This window comes from Sus scrofa, chromosome 3 (genome assembly GCF_000003025.6).
Source record: "Sus scrofa isolate TJ Tabasco breed Duroc chromosome 3, Sscrofa11.1, whole genome shotgun sequence".
Taxonomy (NCBI): domain Eukaryota; kingdom Metazoa; phylum Chordata; class Mammalia; order Artiodactyla; family Suidae; genus Sus; species Sus scrofa.
The window spans coordinates 11,174,661-11,191,690 of NC_010445.4; the positions used below are offsets into that span (position 1 = coordinate 11,174,661).

A 17,030-nucleotide genomic window follows, 5' to 3' on the forward strand; every position below is an offset into this window, starting at 1 on the left:
AACAAACATACAGATTATAGCAGGCAACCAGAGAGGTGTTGTCCAGGCGTCATGTCCAGGACTGTGGATGGAGTAGTAAATCCATCATCATTTGTTCACTCATTTACGCCCATGTTCACTCATCTTTGGCTAAATTTTAAGCCCCATAAAGGGAGAAATAAAGTTCCCTGTACCCCACGTTGTTGGAGGCACTGGGGTGGAGAAAAGTGGATCGATTCAGGAGGACTTCAGAAGGTAGGTGGCCAGACCCTGAGGATATCTGAGGTGGGGGAGGTTAAGCAACCGAAAATGACCACTGTGGTTCCAGCTCAAGTAAATGCTGCCAGAGTGCAGGTCTCAAGGGAGAGAGCAAAATGCATTCAGACTTGGGGTGCCGAGTTTGTGGTGCTGGGGGGCCATCATGTGAAGACAGACAGGATTTGGGAGTCACTAGCATCTCTCCTGGTGGTTTGCAATGTTGGCTTATATTAATATGAGTAAAATTAAAAGCTTTTAAGAAATACTGATGCCTGAGCCCCACCCCTAGAGCAGCTGGATCTCTGAGGAAGGATTCTGCTTGGCACTGGAATTTTCCTAAAGCATCCAGGGGATTCTGACATGCAGCCAGGGTTGATACCCATCGCTGGGGATGGTAATTGACATTTTTGGAGAAGATGAGCTCCCCAGAGGAGGGTGTGTGGAGTGAGAAGAGGACAAGGGACCAAGCCTCCAGGGAAATATAAATTAAAGCCACAACAAGACCCTCCCATATATCTCCCAGAATGGCCAAAATGAAAAATCCTGATAATTCCAAGTATTGACAGAATATGGGGCATTTTATACTCACAGGATGCTGGAGGAAGCATAAAATGATCTGCCACTTTGGAAAACTCTTCAGCAGTTTCTCATAAATTTAAACATGCATCTACCTTCTTCTTTTTTTTTTTTTTTTTTTTTTTTTTTTTTACGTTTCAGGGCCACACCCACGGACGGCATCTCCTTTCTGACCCAACAGTTTCATTTCTAGGTGTATAGCCATGAGAAGTTAGTTTACAGGTCCAACCAGAAGACCTGAATGAGAATACTCAAGACAGGAGTTCCCCGTCGTGGTGCAGCAGAAACGAATCTGACTAGGATCCATGAGGATGCAGGTTCAACCCCTGGCCTCGCTCATTGGGTTAAGGATCTGGCATTGCCATGAGCTGTGGTGTAGGTTGCAGACACAGCTTGGATCTGGCATTGCTGTGGTTGTGGTGTAGGCCAGCACTACAGCTCTGATTCGACCCCTAGCCTAGAACCTCCATATGCTGCACCTATGGCCCTAAAAAGCAAAAAAAAAAAAAAAAAGGAATACTCAAGACAGTTTAATTTGTAATGCCCCAAGCCATAAACAACCCACATGTCCATCTGCAGAGAATAGATAAATGAATTGTATATCCATACAATGGAATTGATAACAGCTGTAAAAGAGAGCTAACTCTTGATTCACACAAAACACGGATGAGTCAGAAACATGTTACTGAGAAAAACTCGGCACAAAGATATATATACTATGTGACTCCATTTTTGTAATGTTCAAAAAGAGATGAAAGCAGAAGTGGTGATTGAAGTGGAAGGAGATGTGCTTCCTTCGTCTTCATGACTGGAATGAGGATGTGATGACTGGAGCTTGGACAGTCATTTTGGGCTGTGAGATGGATGTCTTATGTTGATGCTAAAGATAGCAGGGAAGCAAGAAGGAAGGATCCTAATGACTCTTGAAGCTCCCCTGTGACCCTTGAATATATTTCTCTAAACTCTTTTTAGAGATAAATCTCTGCTTGTTTGATGTACTTTTATTTTGGATTTTCCATCACTCATGATCCAGCCTTTTCCTGTCTGATACAGCAATGGAGAGGTGGAATCTGGTCCGGAGAAGGAAGGTGGTGAGGGCCAAAGATGGTGGAAAACATTCGAGTCCACAGACTGCAGATCCTGATGCAATGGGGGGAGAGTGGGAGTGGAAGCCAAGAGGTCAAGATGCTGTGTCACAAGGCGACAGTTACAGAATGGGAACAGTGTAGGTGGTGACACTGTCCAGGGTTGGATGGGAGTAGGGGGCAGAAATAGATTAGAAGTCTGCACGCTGTCCATCCTGTCCTTGGGCAGCAGGAGACACGGGGCCTGGGCCACAGGTGAAGCATGCAAACTAGAAGCCATCACCTCCTGGGAAGGGCGGGTGACCAGGAGGTTGGGAGATGAGGCAAAGGAGAGAGTGGCTTAGCCAGAAGACCTGAGCCTTGGGTTCAGGGTGGAAGAATGGCTTGGAAAAGGCATCAGGAGGCAAGGAGATTGCGTACTCCATCTTTCTAGTTTGAAGCGGTGGTTGAGAAGCTGGGAGGCAGGAGTTTGGCAGGAACCAGCTTTCCTTTGAAACCAGAATAGGCTAGAAATAGGGACCAAGATTCCAGAAGCCCAGAGGCCAGGCTTGGGAGAGCAGGAGCAGTGGGAGGGGTGAAGTGCTAGGCCAGAAGGTGCAGAGTGATATGAGGTGGACAGAAGGGATCAGATGACCTGGGCTCAGGGCAGGACCAGATGCTCAGGGCAGGACCAGAACATGAGTTGGGAAGCTGCAGGCAGCAAGGACTTGAGGTCTGCGCTGGCCAGATTCTGAGGTGTGACCAGGGAAGCAGGTCCCAGCGGCAAACTGCTTCCCAGAGGTGTTAGAAACAGCAGTGGGAGGGTGGGCTCTGGTTTTTCAGGAAAGTGTAGATGTGGCCTTCTTTCCCACAGCTGGGAGGAAGGGGGCTTGATGTTGACAAGGAGTCACGGTGCTTTGACATGCTACTCTCCAAGGCCAGGGTGCCCCTACTCCCCCAGAGGGCACAGCTGGGAATGGCTGCCTGAAGCCACACAGTCCCCGTTTCCCTCACATCCCTCCTGTCCCCCACTTTCTTTCCATTTCCATCCCATCAGCCTGTGGCCCCTGAGGTCACAAAGCACTGCCCTGGGCCATCCTTTTCAAGGCCAGCAGCGCAGCCAGCACGAGTCTCAGCTCACAGGGTGGGCAGCAGAGGCTCAGTCGTCCTCTGATGGCAGGGTCCCCTCTCTGTGCTGGTCGTAGGGTCTCAGGGCTAAAGGACCCAGTTCCCAGCTTGGTGGAGGTGAGGAAGGTTCTGGGTGTAAACAGTATTTGTCCTGCAGGCCCTGGGCTCTGTATTGGGTTCTGTACCAGGAAGGTCTTGGCAGGAGGTCAGTGATACACCCAAAGGGATTAATAGAAGCAGCTTTAAGGAAGAGTGTGCAGAAAGAGGTGGGGGTGGGGCAAGGAAACTGAGAGGGTTGCAGAGGCCCGACATGTTACCCGCCGCCCCCAGGCCTGCAGCGGCACGGGAAGGGAAGGTCAGCCGTGAGCTGGGACCATGCCATGGGAACCCCTACCCCACGCCGGAGCTCAGACTCTGGCAAAGTCAGGACCAGGCAGGAAGCTAGCTGGGATAAACATCCCAGTTTTCTCCTGCCCTCCTCCCAGGAGCCCCTCAGTGTATCACTCTATCGTCATCCCTCAAAGAGGTGATTTTTAGTCCATTTTGTGGGGAAGGAAAATCAAGGTCAGTAGTGAGTGGAGCTGCCTGCCGCCACCACACAGTTGATAAGTGGCCAAGGCACAGGCCTGGGACCTTGACCTTGATGCTCAGGGTAAGCCTCCCCAGGTGCTCCTTGGGCAGAGGATAGAGAAGACAGCCTGGGGTGGCTGGTGAACCAGCTTTGAAGACTCCAGCTTGTCACCAAGCAAGGTGGTTCCCTTAGGATGGTGAACTTAGCCCCCTCCTGCTTCAGAGCTAGGGCACTGAGCCGAGACTGGCCCCCTTCTGGTGGCTCCCTTCATGGCCATGGCTGGAGGCCGGCCCATCACGTGGCTGGTGCTGATAGATTGGGTGTCTCCGGTGTGCCTGCAGCTCCCGCTAAGTGGCTTTCTGGCAGGGAGTCAGAGGTCACCTCATCGCCACTCTGCTCAAACAGAGCTGGCCTCTTCAGGGCGCCTCCCACGTCTGTCTGCTGTGGTGGGGTGTGTTTAGCATCAACTCTGAGATCTAGCCCCTGCCTGTTTACTCTCCAGGGAGAGCAGCCTGGGGAACCAGCAGCCCCACAAGGCAGATAAACTGCTGGCCAGAGGGGCTCTGGGCCCTGGTTCCAGAGAGAGCTGGCAATTCTCACACCTGTGTACCCGGTGTGCCACACATGCAGGACTGGCCATGTGTCCTGTGATCCTGTGTTCCATCCCCTTGTTCTGGCAGGTAATGTCCAGGCCCCTGGCTCTGGGCAAGTCTTTGACGTCAGAATTTAACTTTTCCTTTTTGCGGTAGTTTTTCCCCCTCAAGGCCATCTGTGGACTGGGTGAGCCTGTGGGGTCCCTGGTTGGGGCTGTAGGCCTGGATCCCTGCAGCAGGAAGCCCGGCTCCATAGCCAGCAGGCAGAGCCCTGCCCAGCTGACACTCACTCTTTGTCTGCATCCCAGCAGGGGAGGGTGCCTGGGTCGGTGTCCAGCTTGGTTGGTGTCCAGGCCAGGTCAGCAGCGCCAACCTCCCATCTGGCCCCAGAGATGCCCCCAGAGTTCCAAGGCTCCACTCAGGACACTGGCACCAGGGTTGGAGAGGCCTTGGGCTTTTCCACCACTCACAGGCTGAGGCTCAGTGGGTGCCCCGAGACATGGATGGGCTGTACTGGGCCGAACCCCCAACCCAGCTGGACCAGGACGGCAGACCTCACGCTGCCCAGATAGCTCGAGGGCTCCATGAGTTTGCACAAGGAATCACCAAGGATCCAGACTTGAAATAATCCCTGCTCAGTGAGGGCTAGGGGCTGAGGAGGCCAGGGAAGAGGGTGGGGCCCAGGGACAGAGCCCAGGGAGGGCCGGGGGCTCTGAGAGGAGCTTATGTCCTGAGCTGGGGATCAGCCGAGGTTTGGCTGGGGCTGAGCTCCCTTGGTGCCTGGCACTGGCTGAGGCTGGGGGTGTGGGTGGGTCCGGTCTCTTCCAAAGCCCTCCTTGTTGGGCAGCAGGCGGGGTGGGCTGGGGGCTGGGTGAGGCCACTCATATCTTCCCTGTTACTTCATTCATTTTGCTCCCACTGATCCCTTGTTTATCTCACTGGGAACATAGCCGTGGTGAAAGCTGGGGCCAAGGAAAAGGCTTGAGCCTGGGCCGCCTCCAGGAGGGCCCCAGCCCCAGTCGCCTGCATCCCTCACCTAGGTCCTTGAGCTCCCGGGGACAGCCATCTAGGCACCAGTCACACAGGGAGGGACATGATTCAGCAGCCTCTAACACAGAGCCCAGAGGTAGGGTTCTGGGCTGGGCCCTACCATGGCTGAGCTCTGTGGCCAGGCTGAGAACAGACTGTCTCTGGGTCTCACTTTCTCCATCTGAGTAGGAAGTTGTCCTAAATGACCTTTGAGAATGCCTCTTGCCATGAACAATATAAGCCCCGACCCTTGGCCCCTCCTGTGCTGGCTCTGGAGAATCCCTGCTCTCACCTGAGCTGCACATCTCTGTGGATTACCACGATCCCACTTTTAGAGGGGGCGCTGGGCTACCGGGGAGATCCCCAGGTGGAGGTGGGGGTGGAGGCCAGGCTGGGGAGACCCTCTGGGTGGCCTGGGGAGCAGCATGGGAGGTCAGAACAGCCTCGAGCAGGGGTATGAGGACCCAGCAGGGCCAGTACCTGAAAATGTCCTTTAGAAACTGGTCAGAGGGATGTGCCAGGCCCCCACCACACCTCCTGTTGCAGTGCCTGTGGCTGAGGGGGGAGGATGGGGGCGTTGGCGGCCCTGGGGGCTTAGGTTAGGTGCGCCCTAATTCTCATTGCCAAGAAAACCTGTCTGCCATAGAAGGTCTTCCCCTCTTTGGCTTTGGGCAGGCCAGTCTGCAGCCTTGCCCTCGGTCAGTCATGTCCAAGGACACACTCTGCCAGGAAAGGACTGCTAGGACCCCATCATATGTGGAAACTGAGGCCCAGAGAAGCTGATTGAGTTGCTCAGGGTGCATAGCTGTGAGTGGCAGAGCTGGGGTCCAGTCATGCCTGTCTGACCAAAAGCTTACCCACCATTGATCTGGGCCAAGGCCCTCTTCTGGGTTAGGACCCAAGAAGGCTGGGTCCCTGTACTCAAGACCCAGGAGGGCATGAGTTTAGCCAGAGCCCCTGTGCCCTCTTGTCTTCTTTCCTCCAGCGACTTGGTTTTCAAGTCTGTGAAATGGGGTGGGTGGGTCCAACTCCAGGCCTGTTTCTGCCCTTCGTCCTGGAGCCTTGAAGAGGAATGAGGTCATATTTGTCTAGGGGTTGAAGCATCTTGGAAGGAAAAAGCTCGGCAAAGACAAGGGCCCATTGTCCCCCCTTCCCCGGCCCCCTGCCAGCTCTCGCCTCAGTCACCAGACAAGGCCAGCCCTGCCTGCAGGCCCCAGAGGCCACCCTGTGCCAACAGGGGGTGACTCAGTGCCCCCTCTCTTCCCATTGGTTCCCTCTGCCTGGAATCCCACCCTTAAAGCTTTGTTGGGGTGCACAAAGGGGCAGGTCGTAAAAGGAGGGAATGATCTGGGGGTCCTGGCTTGGGGTTCCCACACTCAGAGCGTTACAGTGGGCTTGAGTGAGGGGTCGGGCAGTAATAAATCAGAAGGACAGCAACATGTGTGCTTGCCTTTCATCAGCTTTACTGGGAATCTCTTGCAAGCATCAGCTCAAAGAAAGCTCACAGCACCCCTGATGGGGGTACTCATGCCATCACCCCCATTTTGCAGATGCAGAATACTTCTCCTGGGCCACCCAGCTCATAACTGGTAGATGTGGATGGAAGAGGTGGAATTTGCACTGCCATCCGTGTGGGTTTACTGAATTCTGCAGACAGGACCCAAGATGTGTAGGTGGGGGCTGGACAGGGAGGACAGAGAAGGGACAGGTTCGGATTCTGGAGCTCACAGTGGATGAGCAGTCCCAACAGATTGAACACCTCCCCACTGACCAGGCCGTGGTCCCTCTTCGCTGCAGAAGGAAGAGGGTGGGGCCGATCACTTTTTTCCTGGTAGGGACTGGGAAGGCTCCTTGGCCTCCAGCACTTGGAAGGCAGGATAAAGGATGCCTGAACAGTTTCGGCACTTTGAAACACCTAATGTGGCCAGAGCACTTCTGGGCCCGAGACGTCCCTATTTCTGGCCTCTCTGCAGCTCCGAGGTTCATGGAGCTCTGTCAGCAATTAACCAGGCAAGACAAATAACAGCTCAAGCCTAACACGTCCAAAAGTAAACTCTCGATTTCCTCCCCAACCTGCTCCTCCCTGTGTCTTCCCCATCTCAGGAAATGGCACCATCATCCACCCAGTTGCTCAGGCCAGAAAACTGGGAGGCATCCTTGAATCCTCCTGCTCCTCACCACCCACATCCATCCATTGCCAAGACTTGTCAACTGTACCTCCAAAATAAATCCCAAATCCACTTTCTTCTGTTCCCACTGCCACCACTGTGTCCAAGCCACCACCCGCTCTCCCCTGGACAGCAACACCAGCCTCCTGCCCGCGTCCCCTCTGTTCCAGCCCACTCTCCAACATGAGCCAGAGGAATTGGCTTAAAATGCGAATCCGATCTCACCCTTCTGCTTACATTGCTCCTCTCCCCAATGGCTTCCTATTGCTTCTGGAGCAAAACTGACGTCCCCTCAATGGGCCATGAGGTCCTCCTGACCTGTCACTACCTTACCTCCTTCCACTTTCCCAGTGCAATCTTCTCTCTGCATGTTTGCACATACTGTTCCTTCTGCCTGGAAGCTCTTCCCTGCAGTTCTGTAGCCAGATGGCCACTTACATTCTGCAGGTCTTGGCTTGTGTTTCTCTTTCTTCACCACTACACCCCACTAGGTATCCCACAGGTCTTTCCTTCAGAGCCCTTGTTTGTCTCCTTTATAGAAATTTACCTTAATTTACAATGGTACATTTACCCTGTCTCGGAAACAAGCTGTTACGATCCATGAGGGCAGAGACACATCTGTCTTGCTCAATGCTTCTGGTTGGCACTCAGATAGATCTCTGTCGAAGGAATTAATGACTGAAATGAAAAGAGCAGCTATTCTTTTTTTTTTTTTTGCTTTTTAGGGCCATACCCACGGCATATGGAGGTTCCCAGGCTAGGGGTCAAGTGGGAGCTGTAGCTGCCAGCCACAGCAACTCGGGATCTGAGCCACATCTGCGACCTATACCATAGCTCATGGCAACGTGGGACCCTTAACCCACTGATTGAGGCCAGGGATCAAACCTGTGTCCTCCTGGATGCTAGTCAGATTTTTTTTCTGCTGAGCCACTATGGGAACTCCTCAGCAGCTATTCCTAATTGAGCATTTCACTTTCTCTCTCGTTTGGAATATAATCATCTCCACTACCTGATGAGGGAGGTGATATCAGTGCTTCTCCACTTCTCAGATGTAGAAACTAAGGCTCAGGAGCTAGGATGAGTCACCCACTATGGACTGCCAGAATAGGGAAAGCTCAGAACCCAGGTTAGTCAACTCAGAGGTCGACCTTCTAACCACAGTGCTGTCTCAGTGGCATAATGTAATCACTGCCCTTGCTGTATTCCATCAAGTCTTAGAAGCCATTGATTCAAGCCATCATTTTATGGCCCATTAGGAAAGGTTAAAACGCCTGATAATTAAGCTAGGACACGCCATCCCAATTTCAAAGACGTGAAAACAGTGCCTTTGATGTTCTGGAATTGATAAAATAATGGTATTTTGGGAACGAAAACTGCTTAATCCTTAGGGACAAAATGATAGAGGGATTTCTCAGCAGGGGCTGAGGGTTGTTCTCTAGCTACCCGGGAGCATGGCGACGTCACGCCCTTGGCCCCGGAGGGTTCATGGTCAAGCAAGGACACTCCAGCCTGATAAATGTGCTGCGTGCTGTGACCAGGAAGCGCAGGACACCGCAGGAGTGCAAGGAGGAAGACCCCAGCCCTGCTGGGGACGCAGGAGAGGGAAGGGCACACAGGTTTCATGGAGGAGGGACATCTAAGGCAGCCCTGGAGGAGGAGCAGAGGGGCCGAGAGGTTGGGAAGTGTGCCAACCTCCAGAGGAAGGAGCCCGTGCAAAGGCCTGGAGTGCACCATCCCTCATGGGACATGGCATGTAACTCCCTGGGGCTGGAGCCAAAAGAACAGGCAGCAGGTGACACGGGGTGAATGGTGATGGTACTTGCAGGGCTGATGAAGCCGTTGAGGCTTCTTCCCACAACACAGGGGGCCCATGAAGTCACGAGGCAGTGAGGTGACAGGGTCAACTTTACAAGCTAGAAGGCGAGAGAGGGGCTTGAAGGCAGCATGGAGGCCTGGGAATGTCTGGGAAGATGCTGTCAAGGATCCCCCGCCACCCTGGAGCTGGACGGTACAGGCATTTGTGTCACACACTCACACACTCACTCTTGGGGGCTCCTCTGGCTGGGGCCCGACCCACTGGTGAGGGGCACAAGGAGCAGGCTGGAGCAGGGGGCAGCCTCCCCCAAGGCCTGGGAATGTCCGGGCCGGCTGAGAGCCCACTAGAGGCCGGTGAAAGGCCCACTTACCGTGACAGATAGGGGCCCCGTCAGGCCACGCCAATTAGGCAAGATGGAGTGCCAGGGCAGTGCTATAAATATCTTGGCTGATGACTGGCCCAAGAATGTAAATGGTGGTGTTGAACAAGCAGGAGAAAATGTTCAGTTCAGACAGGATGGGTTTTTTTGTGTTTTAAAAACATGTTCTTCCCTTGTGAAGACTTTAGTTGGGCAGCAACGAGGCTGGGTACCCAAGAGCCAGCTACTTGTCCAGTCGGACCAGAGCAAAGGCTCGTGAGATTAAAGTTTTGGGGCAAGTCCCTGGGAACATCCATGCATGTGAAGCCCAGAAAAAACCTGAACCCCACTTGCATCTTCAGCCCTGGGTGAGGGAATGTACTAACCATCCACTTTGGGGACGCAGAGCCCGAAGGTTTTAGGGGTGCCATCAGTGAGTAGAGGTGTCTGCCAATGCCAGGCAGCTCCCTAGAGCTCTCTGTCCAGCTGTTGGCAGACTGGACAGAGTGTCACTTGTTGGAGCTCAAGGGGAGACAGGGAGGCCTGGAGGGGTCATGGAGCAGCAGTGCTGGGAGGCTCTCAGTGGTACATCTGGAGATTGGGTCCCGTCCCGCCCAGACTAACACCCTTTGTAAGTCTTGAAGTAACACTGACCCACAGGATGAACCCTCCGCTGCACCGCCTCATTTGTTTCTAACCATGAGGTTGCAGGATCACAGGCAGGGGAAGTGGAGGGCTGGCTGAGAAGGGGAGGTGCTCAGGTGCCCTGGGCTTTGTTACCTGTCCTTCTGTCCAGAGAGACTGACTACCTGTGGCGAGGGCTTGGGGCAGCCTGGAACCCCTTGGTCAAACTATGAGAGTGAAATTTACATACTCAGAGGAAACACGAGGGTGCCTGGCACAGGAGGGGCAGGGTGGGAGGCCTGGGCCTCCAAATGGAACAGTGATCATAGCGCAGGGTGAGCTAGGCCTGCAGACAACTCCAGAAAAGCCCAGGGCATCAGAAGGAGTGATGTCTGGGGAACCTGTTGTGCTAGGGCTCTGCTCTGTGTGCCCAAGAGAAGGCGCTTTGAACCAAAATGGACATACCCTCCCAGGGAAGGGAGAGGCAAACAGGGTGCATGTGTGTGCACAGTGGAGAGGAGGCCTAAACAGTTGCAACAAGCAAGTTCTCATTTCTTGGCCCAAAGCAGGAACCCCAAGGGCTGAGGCTGAGGGGATGAGTCAAGGAGATTACTAGTATTCACGGGGTTGTTGAGGAATTGACTCATTTGATCAATATTTGCTGAGGACCTATTATGTGCCAGGTGCTGTGCCCAGCCTGGCTGGAATCGCCCTGCATGAAGTGGAGCGGGGGGCCTGGCTTTCCAGACAAGGGGCTTACAGGGGCCTAGAAATGGGACAAAGGGCTCAGCCAAGCTCCAGACAGAGCTCAGGGCAAAACTCAAGTTCTGAAGGGAAGTTCTGAGTCTGGGGGTAAGCCCAGGCAGATGTTGGGAGTTGGGGCTAGGCTGACTGGAGGAGTGTAAAGGGTAGTATGGGGCTTGCTGCGCAGGAGCAGACCTGGGAAGCACAGGTGGAGGTCAGCACTGCTCCCTTGGAGCCCCCGAGCAGGTGGTAGTGCCTACTCCCGGCCTGGGTAGGTAGGAGGGCTTGGAGAGTGGAACTGAACCTGCAGGTGAAGGGGATCCTGTGACCTTGCCTGGAACATGCCACTTCAAGGCCTGCAGACACGGATGAGAGCCAGTCACAGATGCACAGTACTGCTTGGGCTGAAGAGGAGGTCCAGAGTGAGGGTACTGGGGGGCAGTAGGAGCTGGAGCACAGCAGAGGAGTGAGTTGGCCCAGGCTTCCGCTTGTCCGGTCTGGGTTGGCCTCAGCCTCCCTGTCAGGTAGGGGTCTAACCAGGCGCTCAGCTGCCACACTTTGGAGTAAGGTGACCACCCAGGGAGGCCCAGGCTGTGCGGATAGATGGGACCCTGGTCTGTGTCCAGCCACTGGCTGCATCTCTCTGATGGGTATGCATGTGCCCAAGGGAGCGCTTTTCCTGGGGTGCATGAAGCCAAGAGGAGATGCATCTGAGGAAATCCAAGGGTGTGAGAGTGCAAACCGGGAATGTAGTGTACAACCAAGGGTGTGAGTGTGCCCTGAGGGTGTGGCCTATGTGAACACCCAAGTGTGGCTGTAGGATTCCAGGCCCGGCCACATAGCAGCCACGTGTCGGTCTGTTTTCTCAGTCTTCACAGATGCCTTACCCTCCTGGCCACTGTGGCTTTGTCCCCTTTGGTCACTCCCAGGGCTATGCCCTCTGCCCTTCCCCCCCACACCACCCTTCCCGTAGCCAGAAAGATTCATCTTTTTCCTTGTGATTTCTTCTATTGGAAACTTATAAACCCTTCGGGAAGTTTAAGAAAAGTTAAAGAATTTAAGGAAAACGTATAAATGCTTTTCCAGAGGGTAAGAAAATCTTCCAATATTTCCTACTAGCTACTGTGGAATTTTATTACCTATTTATGTAAGTTTTAACTCTGTCATCTGCCTGGAGATGATTTTAGTGTTAAATAGAAAATGTTAACTAATTTCTGCCCACCCCAGGGTGCTGACCCCCTTCCCTTCTTTTTATGATCCTTGCTTTACCATGTATTGTATTTTTACATATAATTATTTCTTCTGTATAATCACTGCTTTGTATTCTATTCCAATGGTGCATGTTTCTGATCTTACTCCAGTGCCACACTGTTAAGTTATTGTTCTTACAGAACACGTTTTATTGAAGGCTTTATAGCATAGTAATTGAGCTATGGCCTTTGAAGTCAGACTGACTGGGATTTATATAGGAACTTTGGCACTTAATAGATGTGTGACCTTGGGCAAGTTATCTCACAGTTCCTCCTCTATAAAATGGAGTATTAGGATGTCTATAAAAAAAAATCTCCCTTCCAAATTCAGAACAAACTGAGAGAGAGCTACAGGAGTCGGTCAGAGACACAAAATTGCCCACATTACTGTGGGTTGGTGTCCATTGTCACCACTTGACTTCAGCCTTGTCCTGAAGGGCCTAGCCACTGGAATAAGGCAAGAGAAAGAAACAAAAGGTGTGATGGTTAGAAAAAAAGCCCAAACACAGCCTTTTAGTGGGCATCCTAACCCTTCCTCCCTGACTTAGGTAGACTTGAACCCCCATCATAGGTCGTGCCAGACACCCGAGGTTTTCCCTCAGTGTCTGCTGGGCAGAGTCTTCCCCTATAAAGTTACTATAGAGCAGAACAGAAAATACAAGTGTCCCGAGGGAGGAGAAATGTGAATGGAGAGAGGACTGAGCCGTCCTCTAGCCGAAGTCCCTTCACATAGAAATACGAGGTGGGGTGATCCTGGAGGCTCCTCCAGTGACAGCCTCACGGGAGTCTGAGTGGTCATGCGGTGAGATGCCATGAGGCGCTCAGCACAGCGCCTGGCACACGGTAAATGCTGCTCACGTGATCAGTATGCATGGGTCTTGTTCCATTTCACTTCTCTCATCTTGAATTGCTTTAAAAAAAAATTGTCACCTGTCTGTTTTTCCAGATGAAATATAGAATCTTTTGATGGTATTCTAAGAAAAGGGAAAAAAACAAAACAAAAAACCTCTTCCCTCCAACTCTTGCCCCACTCCTGTCATTTCAGTTGTTGCCACATCAACATGTAAATGATCCTGGGGGGAGGGTGCTTAATCCAGGTACACGACAGGGGTGGGCAGCAGGGCAGTCAGAGGTAGAGGTGGTGGGAGATAAGGCAGCTTCAGGGAGAGGGTCTCCAAGTTCTGGCAGAAAGGGGAGCATTGTACGCTGGGGTGCCTTCAAGGTGGCTGCGGTGGAGTTGGAACGAGAGAGTCCAAGGTGAGGCGGGTACAGAAGGCTGAAGGCTGATAGCTCAGGGCCTGTGGGCATGGAAAGAATTTCTTAGGTTCTCCTACTAGTGGTGGGAAGTTCTGGGTGAATATTAGGCAAGTGGCATGATAAGATTGGCATTTAAAAAAAAAATCAAGCTGAGGCAGACGTGGATGACAGTAGATGAGTTGGAAAGCTCTCCTAGTAAGGCGGGGGAAGCTGGCGGCAGCTTAGACTTTGGGTCCATCACACCATCCCACCATCCAAACTTCAGGATCCAGAGAGGCAGGAGGAGTCAGTCCCTCTAGGCGTGATGATGTATACCTGCAGGGGCCAGGCTCCGCAGTGGCACCTTGGGGTCAGCAAGGACTCTGGGTCTGCCTGAGAGGGAACACAGCAGGCCATGGCACCCTAGGAGACAAATCCAGGAGAAACTCTGGACTCTTCATCTTCCCTCCCCCACCTGATATTCCACACTGAGTCCATGCCCAAATCCATAGTTTCTACAGCAAAACACATGCCTATCCCCTCCCTGCCTCCACAGCTGCCACTCTGGGCCAGGCCGGGACCTGCTCTTGCCACTCAATTGGATCAGCCTCCTCTTTGCTCTCCCACCTCTGTTCTCACCCACTTGGGGAGGAAGGGGATGATGGTGGTGATGGGGAGGTGAGAGAAGGATGGCGTGGGGCAGGGGGATGGCAGTGGTGGTGAAGGGGCAGTGGTGATGGGAAGATGGTGAGGGTTGGATAATGGGGATGGTTTGGGAGTGATGAGACACAGTGTGGTGACGGGGTAAGTGAGGGTGGGAATGGTGGCGGTGATGGGGTGGGGTGAGTGAAGTTACTGAGACAGTACTGGCGTGGTGATGGGGTAGGTGTGGAGGAGAAACGGTTAAATGCAAGAGGTGCTCAAGAGGTCAGATTTCCAGGGCACATCCTGGTTTGGACCTGGAAAGTGTGGGAAATAAAAGGGTGGGATTGAGTGGCTGGGACATGAGCACTGCAGGGGGAGCAATTTGGGAGGAGAGGAGGAGTCTAGGTTTGGACCACTGATATTGAGGGGCTGAGGGACAGCCAGGCAAAGATGACACTACCTGTCTGGACCAGGGAGGGCAGAGTGGGGTCCTAGGAGCCCGGAAGGAGTGGGTCTTGGAGAACAGGTGGTCCGAAGTGTTGAATGCAGCTGAGATGGAGAGTAAGTTGAAAAATACAATGTTGCCTGTGGGGCTGGGCCCCGTGGGGTCACCGCCGACCTCAGTGAGGGCCGTCTGGGCGCGCAGTGGGGGCAGGAGCCAGACAGGAGTGGGCTGAGGAGAGAGAGGGAGGTGAGGAGTGGAAACAACTGTGCAGACAGCTTTTTGGAGAGTTTGGCTATGACAGGGAAGCAAGAGATAGGGGGCAGCCAGAGGTGGATGTGGGGTTCAAGGAAGGTTTTCTTTTTCTTTTGTCAATGGAATGTCTAAATGCCATTGAGAAGGGACTGATAAAAAGAGAAGTGCTGGAAACCTAAGGGTGGTGGATGGGCCAAGATGCAGAGCAGGTGGAGGGAAGGGGGCCAGGCACAGTGGGCGCACCTTGGTAGAGATGGCCTTTCTTCCACTGGACGGGGAGGAGGAGGGCGGGCAGACCGCCAAAAGCGTAGGGATGCAGGTGGAGGACAGTCCCACAGACCTAGCCTCAGGCTGAGGATGAAGGCTTGGAGTTTGGGGACCGGGAAGGGGGCAGGAGGGATTTCTGTGTAAGAGCTCAGTGACAGAGAAGAGCCCCAAATTGGCCTGGGGTTGGGGTCAGAGGTCTTTGGGGACTTTGAGCCAAGTCTGAGTCTGGAGTTAGGGTCAAGATTCAGTCCAGGTGCACAGAGGACTCTGTCCAGGTGAGGAGCAGATGGTTAAAACACCATCAGAGCCCCGCACCTTGGGGCTCATCCAGACCCCAGAGTGCAGCCCAGGAGTCACCAAGGTCAAAGGTGAGCTCTCCCCAGTGCTCCAACTCCAGGTGTCTGACCCAGTGGCTCCCATCCAAGTACCCTCCACCCCAAGGGGCGATGCCAGCCCAGACCCTACTCTTCTTTCAGGCCAGCAGGGCCCCCCTCCCCACAGCTGGGCACGAGCCGAGTCCTGCCCGGCCCCATCCAGGGTGAGAATTCCGGCCACACGTCTCTGTGATGTGGTCACGTTGGAAAAATGTTAATCAAATATTCTCCTCCGTGTTTCCTTTCTTTCCCAGGCTGGATTCCTAGAAGACAGGAATTTATGGTGTGAGAGCTCCAGCCCCCGCAAACCCACAGCCAAGGTCAACAGCACGAGGCGGGCAGCGCTGCCAAGCAAGGAGGGGAGCCCAGAAAACCAAAGTACATGCATTTAAAAAATTCTCTTCTCTCCCTCACGTTCCCAAAAGGGGGGCTCAAGAAAGGTCTCCCAGCCTGGCCCAGATGATCCCCTCACAGAGACAGAACCTGTGAAGCTGCCGGGGAGGGGGTCTCTTGGGCCCTTGGAGGGTTTGAACGTAGCCCCATTGCTGGGTCCCAAGCATGGCAGTGACCATCTGGTCTTAGGGGGTGGTAGCAAGCTACCCTTGGTGCCCTCTCCTGGTCAACCAAGGGCAGCTGAGGTGCCCTAAGCCTTGTCACAGAGGCCCCTGAGGTGGAAGCCTGATTCACAGTCTCCCCTCTGCCATCTTGGGTCTTGGGTCTTGACTGCCTGCCCAACAGTAAACACCCAGTGCCTGGGGCCAGGGCTCCCTGTCACAGGCTGTGGCCCTGGACTCTGACAACACAGGACAGGCTTGTTCCAGCCCCCTGTGGTAGCCAAGCGGAGGTGAGGAGAGGCCTGGAGACCACCTTGATTTGAACCCCAATGACTTATGCTGGCAAGGCAGCCCCCCCCCCCCGCAGCCATGAGCCCCCAAGAGTTTAAATATCCATGTGTCACCCTCACACCTGCCACTCATGGAGCCCCCTGGCAGGGCCAGGACCTGAGAAAGAATAGGGTAGCATCTTGCCCCAGAGTCACACCTCCAAGTGGGGGTGAAGGGAAGGCTGGCATGGAAATGGGGGGTGACCAGCACGTGAGGGGCTGTGGGTCCCCCCCCAGGAGCGAATGACCCAGGGCTGGGAGGAACAACATCGGTCAGAGAAATCACGAAGGAGGCGGCCAGAGTTCACCAGGCGGACACAGAATAGGAAAGGGGCTTAGAGGGAACATTCCAGCCAAGTCTGCAGCATGTGCAAAGGCCCAGAATGTTTATACCTTGGTAAGACTTTTCATATAAATAAATTCTCAGATCCCAAACACAACCCAGACCTCTGGCAAACCATATGTCTGGGTTTCTTGCTTGAAGAATGAGGCCTTGCTCTGCCCTGGAGCCCAGGGACCAGCCAGGCCCGTTCAGCGCTCAGTTCTTGCTCCCCCAGCAGCCACCATCCCAACAGCACCACACAGCGCCCCCAGGGGTCCACTTCTGCTTGGGTCTGTGCCCTCAGCCCCGGCCTCACCTGGCCTGCTTCTCCTCCCTGCCGTCTCCTTCCCAGGCCCCAGGACCGCCTTCAGCCTATTCTCCACACGTGCCAGGAGTCAGGAAGGGATGAGGGTTGCTCCCAGGGGGCCCCAGAGTCTCTCCAGTGTCT

General features: G+C 53.9%; 1 long non-coding RNA gene across 2 annotated transcripts in view; it reads left to right on the forward strand.

Annotated features, from left to right (window-relative positions):
* LOC102165419 overlaps positions 1-16,676 on the forward strand; it is a 102,016-nt gene extending 85,340 nt beyond the window's left edge. For both annotated transcript variants that reach the window (XR_002342322.1, XR_002342323.1), the window contains one exon: positions 15,632-16,676. This is a non-coding gene — a long non-coding RNA (uncharacterized LOC102165419). The remainder of the gene's footprint in view (positions 1-15,631) is intronic.